This window comes from Oryza glaberrima, chromosome 11 (assembly GCF_000147395.1).
Source record: "Oryza glaberrima chromosome 11, OglaRS2, whole genome shotgun sequence".
NCBI lineage: Eukaryota > Viridiplantae > Streptophyta > Magnoliopsida > Poales > Poaceae > Oryza > Oryza glaberrima.
In genome coordinates, this window is record NC_068336.1 from 24,114,546 (window position 1) to 24,131,591 (window position 17,046).

Consider the following 17,046-nt stretch of genomic DNA (forward strand, 5'->3'; position numbering starts at 1 on the left):
GATGGAGGCGATACCCTCCAAGCATGCGGCAAGGATCGTGGAGGAGGCGTCCAACGGGATATACACCGGGGCGTGTCACGTCCTCGCGTGCGTGAGGCTAGTGCACCTCGAACTCGATCTTCAACAGATCTTGGTTCAGGGGGCGGCCAACAACGCGCGCAAAGGAGTGATGGAGGAAGTCGGCGAGCTGGGGGAGTCTGTTCTCCCGCTCTTCGAAGAGTAGGACCTCAGTTCCTTTGTAATTGATCGTGCATTTATAAAACCTTTGTTGGCTTCAACTGCCCTTGCTCGTTCAGTCATCACCTTGGTCTCATTTAGCACTTTGATCCTGAGTACTTTTTGTTGTCTGTTGTAGAGATGTCGATGTCGAGGATGTCCAACAGCGTGGGCAGCCCGAGTCATCAGCGGTCCTCCCGGATCTTGCGTCCGAGGAACGCGTATCGCTAGACAACGTGGCTGAGATTTTACCCGCGAGAACGGCGACGACTTCCTTAGGTTGGTGGTCTCTTCATCCCTCTTCGCTCCTCCAACTTGATCAGTCGTGTTACCGAGAGGGAACAGCAGCTTAACTTAGTTGCTTCCATATTGAACAGATCTCGAGAACGCACTTGCTGACAAAGATCGTCGTATCCAGTATTGGAAGACGAAATTCGAAGTGGCGGAACTCGAGAGAGCCATGCTAGAAGTGAAGAAAGAGCATGCTGTGGAAATGCTCCGAGGTCGTGAGGTGTGGTTTAACTCATACTTGAAGAGTTGATGCACATCCATGGCCCAAGTTTGTAGAGAGCTTCGAGTACCCCGTGGAGATCCCAAGGAGTCGACGGCCAGATACATCTCGTGGCTGAATGGGGCCTGCGCTCAACTCGATGGCATCGGCAAGCGCATTGACGAAGCCCTGAAGCAGGAATGCCGTCGATCGAGCCGATATGCTGGAGGGCATGTGTTGGCTTGCATACGAGATCGCCGTCCACAACTGCACCTCGAGTTCCTTCATGAAGGATTTGCTCATTCTCGGAGAACTCCGACGAAGATAAACCACCTGGCGAAGTCGATGGTGCCGCTGGCGGAGAAGGTTTTCCAGTCTATGGACTGGCGTTGGCCCTCCTGGTAGTCTTTGTACCCTGTGATAGACATCTTAGGGAAAAAGGTGTAATATAGTTCTGGACTTGTATAGAATTGTAAGTAGTATCATATAAAATAGAGAAGAAATCTATCTTAATGGGTCCTTCTTACTCTGAATGTAGTGTGTAAGAGTGTCTCCTCAGTTCCCGACTTTAGCTAGTCGTTTGAGTCGTACACTCTCCCTAGCCCCCAGCCTTGTCGTCGGGGAGTTTTTCCCCGGGGACAAGGCTCTTGGACCTTTGACCTACCTCGGTTAAGAAAGCACTGATCCTAGCCCCCAGCCGTGAAGTTGGAAAGTTAATTTCCGATTACACGGCTTGGTTAATACGTACGGAGAGAACTCTTACACAACCAGGTCTTACATGGTCTTTCGTCTCTGAAGAATCCGACAAGGCCTTATCGGCTCTGGGCGTCCCCAGCCGAAGATCCCTTAGGTTCCTCGGAGGCCTTGTCAGGACGGCGTAAAGGGACATCAGGATAGGTTCCAACGCTAGGTGTCATCTGGGTAAGGGATCATCAGGCAGGAACACTGTGATTGTAATATGCGCCTGAAAATAGGCTTTATTGATACTGTAAGGTGTCTTACAGGTATGGATTGTATTGACTCATACGTAGAATTTACGTAGTTGGTCGATGTTCCACGAATTTGCCAACTCGCGGCCATCTCCGTCTGCAATTTTGAATGTGCCTGGCCGCAAGACTTGTGTGATCGTGTAAGCTCCTTCCCATTTGGGTGAGAGCTTGTTTCGCCCTACTTGGCTTTGAACCCGTCGGAGGACGTAGTCACCGATCGAAAGTATGCGTGCTCGGATGCGCTTCTCGTGGTGACGGCGGAGGGCTTGTTGGTAAGCGGCTGCTCGGACGGCAACTCGTTCGCGATGTTCCTCGAGTAGATTCACATCGTCGTTTCTCAGCTCCTCCTGATCCTTGTCAGAATACCTCTATACTCGTGTACTTTGATGTTGTAGCTTGCTGGGGAGCATGGCCTCGGAGCCGTACACGAGGAAGAAGGGTGTTTCCTTGTTAGACGTTGTCGGTGCGGTGCGTACGACCCATAGTACTGATGGGAGTTCTTCGACCCATTTCTTGTCGTGTGACATGAGCGTGTCGTAGACACGGGTCTTGATCCCTTGTAGTACTATGCCGTTTGCCCTCTCGACTTGTCCGTTGCTTTGAGGATGAGAAACTGAAGCGAAACATATCTTGACTCCCAGCCTGATGCAGTAATCCTGAAAATCGGCGCTGATGAACTGGGAGCCGTTGTCAGTGATGATGCGATGTGGTAGTCCGTATCTGCAAAATATCCATTTGATGAATTTGATGGCATTGTCGGCTTTAATTTCTCCCGTGGGTACCGCTTCGATCCATTTAGTGAATTTGTCGATTGCCATGAATAGGAACCTGTAGCCGCCCTGTCCTCGTGGGAATGGCCCGAGTATATCTAGCCCCCAGCACGAGAACGGCCAAGTAAGAGGGATGGTCTGCAGCGCTTGTGCAGGTAGCTTTGTGTGCTTGCTGTGGAATTGACAAGCTTCACACCGCTGGACTATGTCGCATGCATCTCTGAGGGCGGTTGGCCAAAAAAACCCTTGTCAAAAAGCTTTCCCGACCAACGTGCGACTGGCGGCATGTGACCCACAGATGCCTTCATGTATGTCAAGGAGGAGTTTTTTGCCGTCGTCGGACGAGACGCATTTGAGAAGTACCCCGTTTGGCGCTTTCTTGTATAGATTGTTATCGATCGTGCAATAGATCTTTGTCTTACGGGTTATTTTCTCAGCTTCTGCGTCGTCTTCGGGCAACTCTTCGCTGTTAATGAATTTGATCAATGGGGTGCGCCAGTCGTCTGTGGTCTCGATATTGGCAACGGCGCGTTCTGCCTCTGTGGCCTCCGAGCTGATGTCGGGGGTATTTGGGTTAATTTCGCCGCTGACCTCTTTTACTGATGGCTTTGTCAGGATGTCCAGAAAAGTGCCGGGCTCGAGCGGTTCCCGTCTGGACGCACGCCGTGCTAGATCGTCAGGCTCGATGTTGTCCTTGCGGTATACGTGTCGGACCTCGATCCCATCGAACCTTTTCTCCAGCTTCGTAACTTCTGCGAGATACTTGGACAATTCGGGGTTAGAGCATTTATAATCTTTGTGTACCTGGTTCGCGACTAGTTCGGAGTCCCCTTTCACGATCAGTCGTTTGACCCCAAGTGCGGTTGCAGCTCTTATCCCGGCGAGTAGTCCTTCGTACTCGGCTGTGTTATTGGTTGCCCTGAAGTTGAGGTGGATTGCGTGCTTGAATTGATCTCCGGAAGGAGATGTCAAGATAAATCCTGCCCCTGCTCCTTGGCTGTTGAGTGTGCCATCGAATGCCATTGTCCACGTTTCGTTGCCGATTTGGTTGTCTGATTTGTTGTCAGGCATCGTCCAATCGGCTACGAAGCTGGCGAGTACCTGGGACTTGATGGTTGTTCATGGCACAGAGTGGACGTCAAACTGACTTAGCTCGACTATCCACTTCTCAATGCGGCCGACAACGTCTTTGTTCCTCATGACTTCACCGAGGGGGAAAGAGGAGACAACTGTGACTCTGTGGGCCTGAAAGTAGTGACGCAGCTTTCTTGATGTCATGATTACCGTGTAAAGCAACTTTTGCATCTGTGGGTATCTTGTCTTTGCGCCATGGAGAGCTTCGCTGACGTAGTAGACTGGTCGTTGTATTTTCTCTCTCTCAACAACAATGACAGTGCTAACGGAATAAGGTGTGGCGGCGATATAGAGGAATAATTCTTCATTAGGTTGGGGAGCAACGAGTACAGGGGGGTTTGATAGGTAGTGCTTGAGTGCAATGAATGCCTCTTCGGCTTCCTGTGTCCATACAAATTTGTCTTACTTCTTCAGCAAAGTGAAGAAGGGTTGTCCTTGTTCTCCCATCCTAGCGACGAACCTGCTTAGTGCTGCCATGCATCCGGTTAGTTTTTGTACTTCCTTGAGTCTTGTGGGCGACTTCATGTTCTCGATCGCTTTGATCTTCTCGGGGTTTGCTTCTATTCCTCTGCCAGAGACGAGGAAACCGAGTAGCTTGCCCGATGTTACTCCGAACGTGCACTTCTCTGGATTGAGCATGAGGCGATATCGTCGGAGGTTGTCGAACGTTTCCCGTAGATCATCAATCAATGAGTCGCTTGTCTTAGTCTTGACAACGATGTCGTCAACGTATGCCTCGACGTTGTTGCCGAGCTGGTTGCTAAGTGCGCCCTGGACCGTTCGCTAGAAAGTATTCCCTACGGTTATCAGTCCGAATGGCATCTTAACATAGCAAAATATCCCGAACGGCGTGATGAATACTGTCTTCTCTTCGTCCTCTTTCGCCATGCTGATTTGGTGGTAGCCTGAGTAAGCGTCGAGGAAGCTCAACAGCTCACAGCCGGCTGTTGAGTCCACCAGCTGATCAATTCGAGGAAGAGGGAAGTGATCCTTGGGACACGCCTTGTTGAGGTCGGTGAAATCGACGCACATTCTCCATTTTCCGTTGGCCTTCCGCACCATGACTGGATTGGCTAGCCACTCTAGATGAAGTACCTCTCTGATAAAGTCAGCTTTGAGAAGTTAATGAGTTCGACGAGGGGTGTTCCACCATTAAAAGTTTGGAGGTTCGGGTATGCCTTTTCTTCCTTCTTCGTTTTCCTCTTCCCTCTTTTTTTTACATCTCACAATTAACCTTTTGTTCTTTTCGCCTGCTCCTATCTTTCATCTAGATTCTTGCGGCTCACTGTTCGACGGAGCGAACCGCGCGGGCCCATTTTGACGGTTTCAAGAGCCGTCTTCGGGCCAAGGATGATGAAATAAGCCGCAAGAACTTGGAGGTAGAGGCCCTGGCCCTCACCCTCAAGGAGGCGAAGACTGAAGTCAAACGCCTTTAGCCTGAATTGGATAAGGGGAAAGAGGCCAGGGCCGAGGTTGATCGCCTCAAGGCCGAACTGGAGAAGGAGAAGGCCCATTCGGCGGTGCTCATCGATTACTACAACCTTACTGAGCCGAAGATGGAGGCTCTTCGCCAGAAGGCTAGCAGGGCCGAAGCAAGCGCCGCGGAGGAGTCGCAGTGGTTTTCGCGGGAGATGGCGAAGACCACCGAATCCGCGAGAACGGCTTGCCAAACGCTCCGCCTCACCCTTACCGACATGGGCGCGAAGGTGCGGGGGTCCCTGCCGAGGATGCCTCAGCCTTCGACTTCTCCGAGTGGACCCAGCAGGCTAGCGGATCGGTTTCGGACTGCGCCACCGCGTACGGCGATTGTTGTGCACGTGTATCGGCGGCCTTCACCTTAGGCCTTTTGCAGCAGTTCGGCTGCGAGCACGTTGCCGAGTTCCCTACCTATGCGAAGGGGGACTGGGAGATTAGTGCGCAGAACATTTCGCCCGCTCTTCGCGCGTGGCGAAAACAGTTCTGGCAGAAAGACGGCCGGTCCGCTGCCAAGGCGCGCCTTCTGGAGCAACTGGCGAAGGCGGAGGTGGCAGGTCGGTGCGAAGAAGAGGGCGCGGTGGGCGAAGAGGTTGGAGGCGATGCCCAGGATCACCCAGAGGTGTGAGGCCCTCCGCCCTTTCCTTAGATTTTTGTAGTTTTCCTCCCTCTTTTGCGTTTGCCTGGAGAGGCGAATGATGTACATTCGGCAGGCTGCCGCCAAACCTTAAAAAAGGCTTTTTTGTACATTTGGAATATATGACAATCTTAATTACTTTTTGATGATCGAAGTCTTTGGCATATTATTATTTCGCTCATCTCGCATTATGCCATACCTCCCCTTTCTTCCGCCTATTCTTACTATGTAAGCTGTGTCTTGCTTTTTCTGCACTGTCCATCAGGGGGTTCGCTGAAAGTCGTGCATCCGGCCCCCTTCCGGGAGCTGGCGAAGTCAAAACGAGAAATTTGTAGCAGTGAAGGGTCTGCCGAAGGTGCGATGTCCTTGGGTCTTGCGCGTTGCCACGTTGCCTAATGTTTCGGCATTGCTCCATGGTGTGCGAAGAGCGTCCGTGAAAGGCGCAGTAGAGGTCTTTTCGGACCTTCTTGCGGGCTGGCTGCTGATGGTTGCTCGCTTGCTGGGCATCGAACTCCTTGTGGAGGGCTTGCACTTCTTCGACCGCCATCACAGCTTTGCCCGCACGGTCTGTTCTGAACTTTCTCCAAGTTATGGGGGCTTGGCCTTGCCTTGGCGGCTGTCCTTGGATCGCCGGCTGAGACTGGCGAACAGAGAGGGGAGGTGGTTCGGCAACTTGAACTTGTGCTTGATCTTGAGCAGCGACGATGGAGGCTTTGTCGTACTCATCTTGTATAGCTTGTCGTCGCTTGGAATCCTCCTCGCCCCTTGCGAACCCGTCAATGATACGAAGTAGGTGCTCGAGCGTCTGTGGCTCCTTGTTGGCGATTTTTCTTGTGAGTTCGCCCTCGAGCAGACCGGCCGAAGCGGCGTTTATAACTGACGCCTCGGTTATGCCTTGAACTTGGCACCGGGCTTGCGAGAAGCGACGCATGTACTCCCTTATCGACTCCCCCAGCCTTTGGCGAATGCCGAGGAGGTGTTGCTGCGTCTTCGACTCCTCATAGGTGCCTCGAAAGTTAAGGACAAAAACATCGCGCAATTACTCCCATGAGTAAATGCTATTGGCTGGTAAATTGAAATACCAAGAACGGGCGATGCCGTCTAGAGCGAGATGTATTACCTTTGCCTTCGTATTTTCGTCACCATGAGCCGCTTCGATCGCTGACTCGTAGATGGAGAGGAACTTGTCATAGCTAGATTTTTGTTTTAGGATTTATAAATTATCTAATAAATTATCAATAGAATTTATATTAAATGTTCATTAATTTACAACTGAAGTTAAATGTGGGAAATAAAATTTTCTAAATTTAAAGCATGGCTGGATTTAATTTTTATTAAATTCTCCATGATTAATTATACTCTTTGAAATTTTCTCTGATTTTTTCAGAGCTCAATTCCTAAATGATACAAAGAACAGTTCAGTAATTATTTAATCATTAACGATCTAATTATAATTATGTTAAGAGCTTTTCTTGTTTAAAAATCCTTAATTTATAAATTGTTGTCTAAAAGGGAATTATTAGAAATGATCTTAAAAGCCTAGAAGAGAAGATCTAATTTTAATTTGGTAAATCTCAATATAAAAGTGGGCTAGATAAAATTTTGTTAAATACTTCTCTTGTTTCTATAGTTCCTAGATTTTTCTGGGATTTATTTGAGCTAAGGAAGTATGTTTAATCAATGGAATTGCATTTAATGAATAATTTAAATTGAAAAAGGTTTTTAAAAATCCTCCTTTGGCTTTGGGCCGAAAGTCGGCCCAATCCCTCTCTCTCTCTCCCTCGGCCCAAGCCAGCCTGCAGCCAAGCCGCCAGCCCGCGTGCGCGCGTCTGCCGCTGACAGGTGGGGCCCGCATGTCGGGGTCGTCGTCTACCTCACGCCGCTGCCGGCCGAAACCCTAGCCGCCGCCGCTTTCCAATCCGGTCGATCCTTTCCGTTTCCGATGAAATCAATAGAGGGGAAATGATCTTCTCGATCTCCTCTATCTTTTCTCTTTTGGAATCACCGGCTAAAATCGCTTGGAAAGTGTTGGATTCGAGGTCGATTCGGATCGGTCTCTCTATCTCCGAACCCTAACTTTCCATCCCGTCGCCGGCCGCCGTGGGCCTTCGTCGCCGCCTCCTAGCCCCTACAAAAAGATCCCCAGGACCTCCTCTCTCCACCGCCACCTTTGTCTTAGCCCGCCGTCGCGTGTAGCGCCGCCTCCGTGTAGCCCTAGCCGCCGCCATCGTTGTTGTCGGTTCAGCCACGCCGCGCCGCCGTTGCAGTCGCCGCCTTCGGTCACCGTCGCCACCATCGGCATCGTAAGGTCTTCATCGTTCCCGTCCACCGCTTCGCCGCCGCCGAAGACCGCCGGAGCACCGCCGTCACCGTCGACCCAAAGACCGCCGCCGCTTCAACCTCGCTGCCGTCGTCGTCTGTCGTCGTCTGCCGTCGTCCAAGTGCTCGGTGAGTTCGCCGCGTCATCCTCTACGCGTTGGTGTCTTCCGTTTGCGCCGCCTCGCCGTCGCTCGCCGTCGAGCATGCGTGAGCCGAATCGCCGCCGGTGATGACGTCATCGTCGCCTTGTCCCGTGGACCGGTCGTGGGCCGATGGATCTTGGCCGTCCGTTTTGGATGGATTGATCTCGGCCGTCCGTTCTGTAGACCGCCGCTGTGCACCTGGTCCACCGTAAACCTGAGCCGATGACGCAATAATTCCCTTTTCCTTTTCAAAAATAATTCATTATTGCGTCATAATTCAATTAAAATCCATATAAATGCTTTAATCCGGTTTAATCTTTAAAAATTCATAACTAATTCATTGTAACTCAGTTTAATGTGATTCAAGTTGCAAAAGTTGTATAAAATAAAGATCTACATATTAAAATTATCAATAAATTGAATTAAATTTATTTAATCCTTTTTAAATGGGCTTTAATTAGATTTAATCTTGTAAAATTCGTAATAAATTCATTTGAAGTCAGAATGAGGCCGTTCAAGTCTCATAATTCATCTAAAATTATGATCTACATGTTTGTTTACTTTATATGTATTGTTTATTTGGAGTTTCTTAGTCGTTTTCCTCATTTTGCGTTTTAGCTTGTCGTTTCCGTCGTTTCAAAGGTCCACGAGTGCGTCGGAAGTGTTCAAGAAGATTAATTGAAGACCCTTTATTGCAAGGCAAGTCACACAGATCCTAAACACAATTCCTTTGAGCATGTTGATCCTATATTTAAATTCTCTATTTATTTCAACTGTGCATTTATTTTCGAATGTCACTAGGTGGTGTGAATCTATTCTTTTGTTATGGCCTGTTTGCATTGATTACTCTATTCCTTGATACCTTGGGATATTATAATTTGACTAGTTGAGTTTTATATATATTGGTTCAGTTAGATGTTAGACATAATTGCTTAGCCATGCTTAGAAACATTAGCACACAATTGGGATAACTAATGTTTCACTATTACTTAATGATGGATATTAAATGATAGCTCACGATGGTCAATCGTGATTGGTTAATTAATTAATGTGCCAACTAAAACTTGATAATGGTGGGTTGTGAGCACATGGTTTTGATGGTCGTGCTCATGAAAATTAAGGACCGGTTCACGATTTTCGGTTGTGAAACATTAACCGTGCCAACCACAAGCCAGAATGGGCAACGGCTAGACACTTTGTATAATAAGGCTCATTGCGGAGCACCAGACTGAGAAGTGGCGGAGATAAGCCCACGGGGGTCGCTGGGGAGTCCATGCCTTGTTTATAAGGGGGTGACTATGATCCGGGAACGGTGCACTGTTTTGGGTTGAGTTATGTGAGGGGTCTTGTCACAACTACACAAATGGTGACATGTTCAGCATGGGCACATGATGATATGGTGACATGTTCAGCATGGGCACATGATGATATGGTGACATATTGTGGAGTTGTGTCTTGTGGGTACAGTGGTACACCTCTGGCCAGAGTAAAACTATTCGAATAGCCGTGCCCGCGGTTATGGGCGGGTCTAACAATGTCTTTCGTGATTAGTCTCACACTTCTCACCATAATAAATGATGATAAAATTGGTAATAATTTGATTAGCTCCTGGTTTGGAATGGTATATTCCTGGTTTGGAGATAGATCTGTGCAGCCGGGTATGGTTGTTCAGAATGGTTGGGCCTGTGCAGCATGGGTGTGCTATTCAGTGTTGATTAATATTGATGATTAATTACTTTACTGTTTTACAATTCTCAAATGTTTGCTAAATGCTGCTTTTGCAAATGAGCCCTATATTATGCCATCCTTTGGTATCCTTGTGCACTTGCATATTTGCTGTGTGGCTTGCTGAGTATGTCATATGCTCACCTTGCAATAATCAATCAAACCTCAGTTGAAGACAAGTTGCGAAGGAGAAGACGTTTGGCTTATACCCCAGTTGAGCTGCCTGTGGGAGTGGAGCCGGAGCTTCGCTAGATTTTATTTTCCGCTGCAGTTTTCTTCATGGTGAGGACTAAGTGCCTCTTAAGTAAGTATTTATCGTTTTAGTTAATTTGATGAATCTGTATATTAAATTGTCAGTTTGTGTACCTCGGCTGATTCCTGGACGAGGATTTTATGCACAAATAAGTTCGGAAATTACTAGTGAATTTCTGGGCGTGACAGAACTCCTTCGGGTCAGTTTCGCCTGAATAGCGCGGGACGGGTGGGAACTTAAACTGTGGTGGGATTGGATGAGTCTTGATTCCCCCACTCAGCGGTAGCCCCTTTTTGCCCCCCGCCCTGTTTGCCGCACCTTGCTGCGGGTACAGTGTGGCGAAAGGCAAAATCGCAGCTTGTGCGTGAGGTTGGGCCGTGGCATTCGACTGCCCGGTTCCAACTGGAGGTACTTGCTGAGCCGCCATGGATGGGTCAAAGTTTGGCTGCGACCACGTCATGGCAGCTTGGATTGGTGCTTGGTTTGTTCCGAAGCCTGGAGTTGGAGCTTGCTGCCGAACGGTTGGCGCCTGAGCACCGTTGACGAAGTCGAACTACGGTCCTTGATTCCACGGCAAAACTCCCAGGCCCGGCTGAATCGGTGGCAACCAATTAGGCGCACCTTGACTTGTATTCCCCTCCAGGTGGGCCAATGGGTTGTACTTGAAATGCAGTGGGGTTGGTTGAGTTGCTGAAGGAAAGCTTGGAGTTGCGCCTGCAGAGCTGAAGCCCCTTCTGCCACTGTTTGTGGCGCTTGGCCAGGTGGTTGATGGTGTACTTGGGCAGCGACTGGTTGAGCTTGCAGTTGCACGTGAGGGGCCAGATGCACAGCTGCGGCCGATTGCTACTCAGCGAAGTACACCGGCGCCTGTGCGGCTTGTGGCGGAAAGGGCTGGGTCGTCACTTGCGGATGGACTTGAGGTGGGACATAACTTGCCGAATACTGAAGGATTGGAGCCGACGTGGCCTTGGTCCGCCTTGCCGCCTCGTATGCTTGTTGTTGTTCTTGCATTTGGCGAAGCATATCTTGGAGCCGTGTCATGTTCTGTCGCATGGCTTCCATGTCGGCTTCGGCTTGTGCTTCGGGGTCAGGGCTGACTTGGGCCTGCACAACGGCGAGCGCAGTTGGGGCCGCTGCCGGCTGCGATGGAGCGGCTTGGGGCACCACCGGTTGGCTTGTCGAAAGGATCTCCGCCCTGGTCTGGAGTGCCCTTGCTGCCGCAGCCGCCTTCGCCACATCGGCCGCATTCGGCACTTGCACAGAGGTTGCAGGGGCCGAAGGCGGTTGTGATGGCGCTTGTCCTCCTTCATCTTTGGCCACGGGCGCCGAAGGCTCTGCTCCTTCCTCCGCGGCCATGTCCGGTCCGGCGTCGCTTTCCTTCCGCCTGGCAACCTTCTCCTTCACGACCCTCTTCGGTGGCATTCGCTCTCAGTGGTTTCGCTCGGAGGTCCCCACGGTCGACGGCAGCTGTTGTCGAAATGACAACTGCATACGTCGAAAGACGTGGTTACTCAACAGTAGTTGGAAGGAAACGAAGTGTATTGAATCTTGAATTTCTTCCTTTTTTGGGGACTATTTATAGCCCCATTACAGGTTCTTACTACTAAGGTTTAGGTTATACAGGGGAATTTACATGATTACCCTTACGAAAGGGACATTTACAGGGGTACATGATGTTATAGGGGCTCATGGGCCCCTGATGGGCCGTCTGGCGATCGCCGGCCCTATAGCCCCTAGGCTTGATGGGCCGGAAAGGCTTCTTCGGCCCTCGCGAGGGCGAACTTGCCATGGCGAAGTCGTCTTCCTTCGGCAGATAGTCTTCGTCTTGCACCCTTCGCCTGAGACGCCTCTGGCCTGGCAAGGCACTCGTACGACTCTTCGCCTCACGCCGTTCTTGCTCCATAGCCTTCGCCACGGGTTTCGGCAGATTTGGTCGAAGGGCCTCATGCCATCCGCCAACAATGACTATCAAAAGTAGATGGAGAGAGTATCATATTAATTTATTTTTTAAGTTTGTAATAATTAAAACTCAATCAACCATACGTTAATATCACCTTATTTTGCGTAAAAAACTTAATCTTCATCTTTAGGAGAAAAGAACACCACCGTAGAGATGCCTAATGGGATTCGGAGTTCAAAACTCCGAACGATTTTGCTATATCTCACTCGAGAGATTTTTTTCTTATCTCTCACTCTATTTTCTCACTCAAATTTACAGTGTATTTTCTTGTAAGTTACAGTGTAATTTATGAAACTTACACTGTAAGTTTTGTAAGTTACAGTATAATTTTTGAATCTTCACATGTAAGTTTTGAAATTTATATTGGATTTGGTCTTTTTATTGAAGATATGGTAATTTAGTGTCCATTATGGTGTTTTTTAGTTGTTTTTTGCCTTTTACTGTTTCTATTGGATTTTAATCCAAAGATTAAAAATCTGTGTGATAAGATCGTAAAAATCTTTCGAAATATGCATATTTACTCCCAAAACCCACCTTGGCTCTGCGGACGTGGGCCGAAACCGAAACACGCTGCAGCTACTGGCCCAGTAAAAATTGCGACGCGACGGCCCAAATAAATAGCTGGCCCACTTAAACTGGGTTGCCCACATCTGAGGGCCGAGGAGGTCCGGAGTATGAAACTCCGAACCCCCTACGCCGTCTGTTGCTTGATGCCCGTCTGATCCTACGCTTATCAATCAACAAAGCATATACTCGTATGATGATTGATGCATGTGCCCGTGCAGAATGATAGACGCCGCCGGCTGTCGTCGGCGGTGAGCAATGGCTGGAATTAAGCCTGGAACATGGCGGCCATGTGATGTGACTGTCAATTTCTGTTTCTGCAACTCATGGAACGTAACTCACCAGCAATTTGTCTTTGTCAACTTATATTAAACTCTACTAACTCCAGGAAGCTGCCACAAGAACCAAACAAAAGGAAAAGCAAGCAAAACTAGTATGTACGCAGTTATAAGTTATGATCTACTAATAAGCAGTCCGTCCTGTTGGTGCTTAATTTGCTTGATGACAAACTGGTAATAATATGCACAGTTTCAGCACTAGAGTATCTGAATGTTTCTGATAGATAACAAGAAGATCATATGACCAAAACGGGAGTGCTTCAGTGCATGCGCAACAGCAGGTGACTGTCAATACCAACGAAATTCAGCAAACGAGACAAAGAACATATATTCTCTGGACAGTTATATCTTTGCTTCTTAAATTCCAGATTTCCACTCTAATTAACAAAAATAAAATTACAAAATGTGCATGTCTTTGCTGCTGAGTTTAATATAAGCTGACAACAACTGAACAGAGGACAACAGGATCATCAGATGATCAAAATGGAGTGTTTCACTGCATGCGCAGCAGCAGGTGACTGTTAATACCAACGAGACTCAGCAAACGAGACAAGACAAAAATTCTCTGGACAGTTACATATTTGCTTCTTGAATTCCAGGCTTACACTTCAATAAAAACAAGATTAAAGAATGTGTAGGGATAACATGATGAGTTCCAGCACTAGACTTGCTGATCTATTATGATAGACAAGAAGTAAATAGAAATCACCCTGGCATGAAGCATAGTGGAAGATCAGTTCGATCAAGATTCAGAGCTTCAGAATATTTTTAACAGCTCATCAAGATATAGTGCTAAAGAATATTTGAGAACAGGTTGATCAACACACCTTGAATCCTCTTGACTCACCATTAATGTAGAGGCTACAGCCTCTCTCCCTTCTGTGTCAAAGAAAAAAAATCAACACAACAGCTTAGATATTACAGATTCAGTGCACTTCTGATGAATGAGGCAGCGTACATTGGTAATAAAATAAATATAAGAGTATCAAGCTACCTAGGACGACACGATTACGCGTAGTAACATTTGGAGAAAGTCAACCACGCGTTCCATGTTAAAACTAATCCACAATAATGGTCAACGGAAGATGGGTCAGCTGTTCCATGCAGCCATACGACGAATGCAAGCCACTCCACATGCAGGTAGCTAGCTAGTCACTCCTGCTACTTAGCTTCACTCTCTTAGCTTGTTTGGAATGATCACCACGCACTGAAAGTCTGAAAACCAACCAGCAAATCAAGCTTTGTGGCCACCGGGCGCCTGCAATGGCGGAGCTCGTGGTCAGCTCGGCCAAGGGCGCCGTGAGGTCGCTGCTGGGCCGCATCAGCACCATGCTCATCAACGAGGCACAGCTGCTTGGCCGCGTCCGCCGCGACATGCAGTTCATCAAGGACGAGATGGAGATGATGGACGCCTTCCTCCTGCTCCTCCTGCACCAGCAGGCCGGCACCCTCGACCACCACTACCACAACCAATGCACGCCATGGATCAGGCAGGCGATGGAGCTCGCCCGCGACTGCCAGGACTGCGTCGAGCAGTACGCGCAGTGCATCGCAGCTGGGCCACCCTCCAAGAGCCTCCTCCTCAGCCTCCTCCGCCGGGTGTCCCGGCTTGTCCGGAGCTTCCCCGAACGCCACAGGCTGGCCGTGCAGATCCAAGACATCAAGGTCCGGCTGGGCGAGGTGAGCCACCGGCGGAAGGCGTATGACATTTGTGCCAACCTCAACAGCTACCGTCCACCTGAGCAGGACAACGGCGGTGAACAGGAAGATGAAGCTGCTTGGAGGTGTTATTTGGCTTCTGCTGAACCACCGGCCGACCTGAAGAACACTGTGAACGAGCTTGGCTCATGGAGGATCAACCTGCAGGGCTTAGAATCATACCTGTGGTCGGAATCTGCGTGGATACCAGCGCGATTATTGCTGAGAGAGTCTACCAGCACTCCTCTGTCACCAGCCTGTTTGACTGCAAGGCTTGGATCACTGTCCGTGATTGTCAATCTCATCTTCAGATTCTCAAAGATATACTATGTCAACTTGTTCTCCCTCTGAACAAGTTCAGGAGTGAGATGATTGGCTGGAACGAGGAGCAGCTGGTGGAGAAGCTGCGCTGCTATTTGCGAGGTAAAATCTTCCTCATTGTTCTTCACGATGTCCGTGATGAATCAATCTGGAGTCATATAAAGCTTGCCTTCCCAGATGATTGTTCTGCTGGTAGTGCCATCATAATCACCACAGATGATGATAAAGTGGCCGAGTCTTTCTCTGCGTATAAAATCTTCAACCCAGATAGCCCCGGTTATGTTCTCAATTTCTTCCTTAGTAAAGCTATAGCTCTGCTTAAACATGAAAATGAAAAACAGCTAAGGAAAATCCTACCGTGCATGCTGATCCATCTTGAACCTGAAACCTTTTTTATGAAGATGCTCCTTCGGTACCTTTATTATGGGAGATATGCTACGTTACGACTGCGTGATGCACTGCAGCATACGTCATCGCTGCATGATTATTGGCCTAAGAAGATGGTATACTTATGCTACAATTATTTGCCTGATAAGTACAGGAGCTGCATGCTGTATCTGTCTATTTTCCCACCTGGTTGCAGCATCAGGAGGACCAGCTTAGTAAGACGATGGATTGTTGAAGGCCTCATCACTGATGAGCAAGAGAGGAGTGCACTAAAACAAGCTGATCACTGTTTTGATGCCCTCGTTGGCAGGTTGATTCTCTGTCCACGCGACATTGATGCTTCAGGCAAGGTCAGGACCTGCATAGTACCTGACTTGGTTCACGATGCTCTTACTGATCTGGTAGCCAGAGGAAGCAACATTACTTCTGTGGACACAGTTTTGGCACCACCAGAGTTGGCCCGTCATCTTTCAATCCGCTTCAGCATGAAGTTGCACATGTCTCCATCTGAACCAATCAATAGTATTCTTTCCTTTCTCAAGTCCTTGCCTTCATCATCTCGGCTTGGTCTGCTTAAAGTCCTAGATTTGGATGGCTGCAAAGGTTTGAAGAGACGCCACCTGAAGAACATATGTAGCATATATTTGCTCAAGTATTTGAGCCTACGGGATACAGATATCACCAGACTGCCCAAGGAAATAGAGAATCTGATCTACTTGGAAACACTTGACATCTGACAGACGAAGATCAGTGTCTTCCCCAGGAAATCTTTAGTGCTCCCTATGCTCAAGCATTTGTTCTCAGGCCATACTGTCTATCCAAGTGAAGACGTTATCAGGCAGCAGGAATCGTTCTCTGCCATCCACATTCCTCACCAAATCAGGAGGATGACAAACATGGAGATATTGTCCCATGTCAAAGTTTCACATGGTGGAATGGAGTTGATTGCTGTTGGCCAGCTACTGAAGCTGAGGAAGTTAGGTGTTGTCATCCATGACACAGATAAAGATGGTTTTGACAGTTTGCTTCATGTAATTGGCAAATTGAACAAATGCCTACGATCTTTGTCAGTCCAGATTAGATCACCTTCTGCTGCTGATGGAAGCAATGGCTTTGACATGAGCATGATGTACAGCACATACCCGAGGCTTCTTGAGAGCCTGACCATCTGTGGCATCAAAAGTGGATTGCCTCCCTGGATTGAACATCTCCACCAACTTACTAAGGTTACTCTGCATGATACCTCCCTGACAGAGAGTGCTATCCATGTCCTGGGCAAGCTCGTGGGCTTGCGCTATCTCAGGCTCCGACACAGGTCATACGTCCGAGGCGACCTCACCATCTCTACAAGGGAATTCAAAAACCTCAGGTTTCTTTTCATTGAGGGCCCAGACATTGTCAGCATCAGTTTCGACGAGGGGGCAGCTCCTAGGCTCGAGAGGATGGTCTGGCGTTTCACGAGAATGGTTTCTCTTGTTGGGATTGGTCACCTCCTAAGCATCAGGGAGCTCGAGCTTGAAGGAGATTGTGACCTGGAGAAGATTGGGGTGATTCTCCGTGACATCAAAGCACACCCCAATGACCCCAGTCTGAAGCACATTCCAGCAGCAGGGAACTAATCATGCACAA

At 48.7% G+C, this 17,046-nt stretch overlaps 1 pseudogene; it reads left to right on the forward strand.

The window, feature by feature from the left end:
- The first annotated feature begins 14,274 nt into the window (after nucleotides 1-14,274).
- LOC127755630 (disease resistance protein PIK6-NP-like) lies at nucleotides 14,275-17,036 on the forward strand (annotated as a pseudogene).
- Nucleotides 17,037-17,046: the final 10 nt, after the last annotated feature.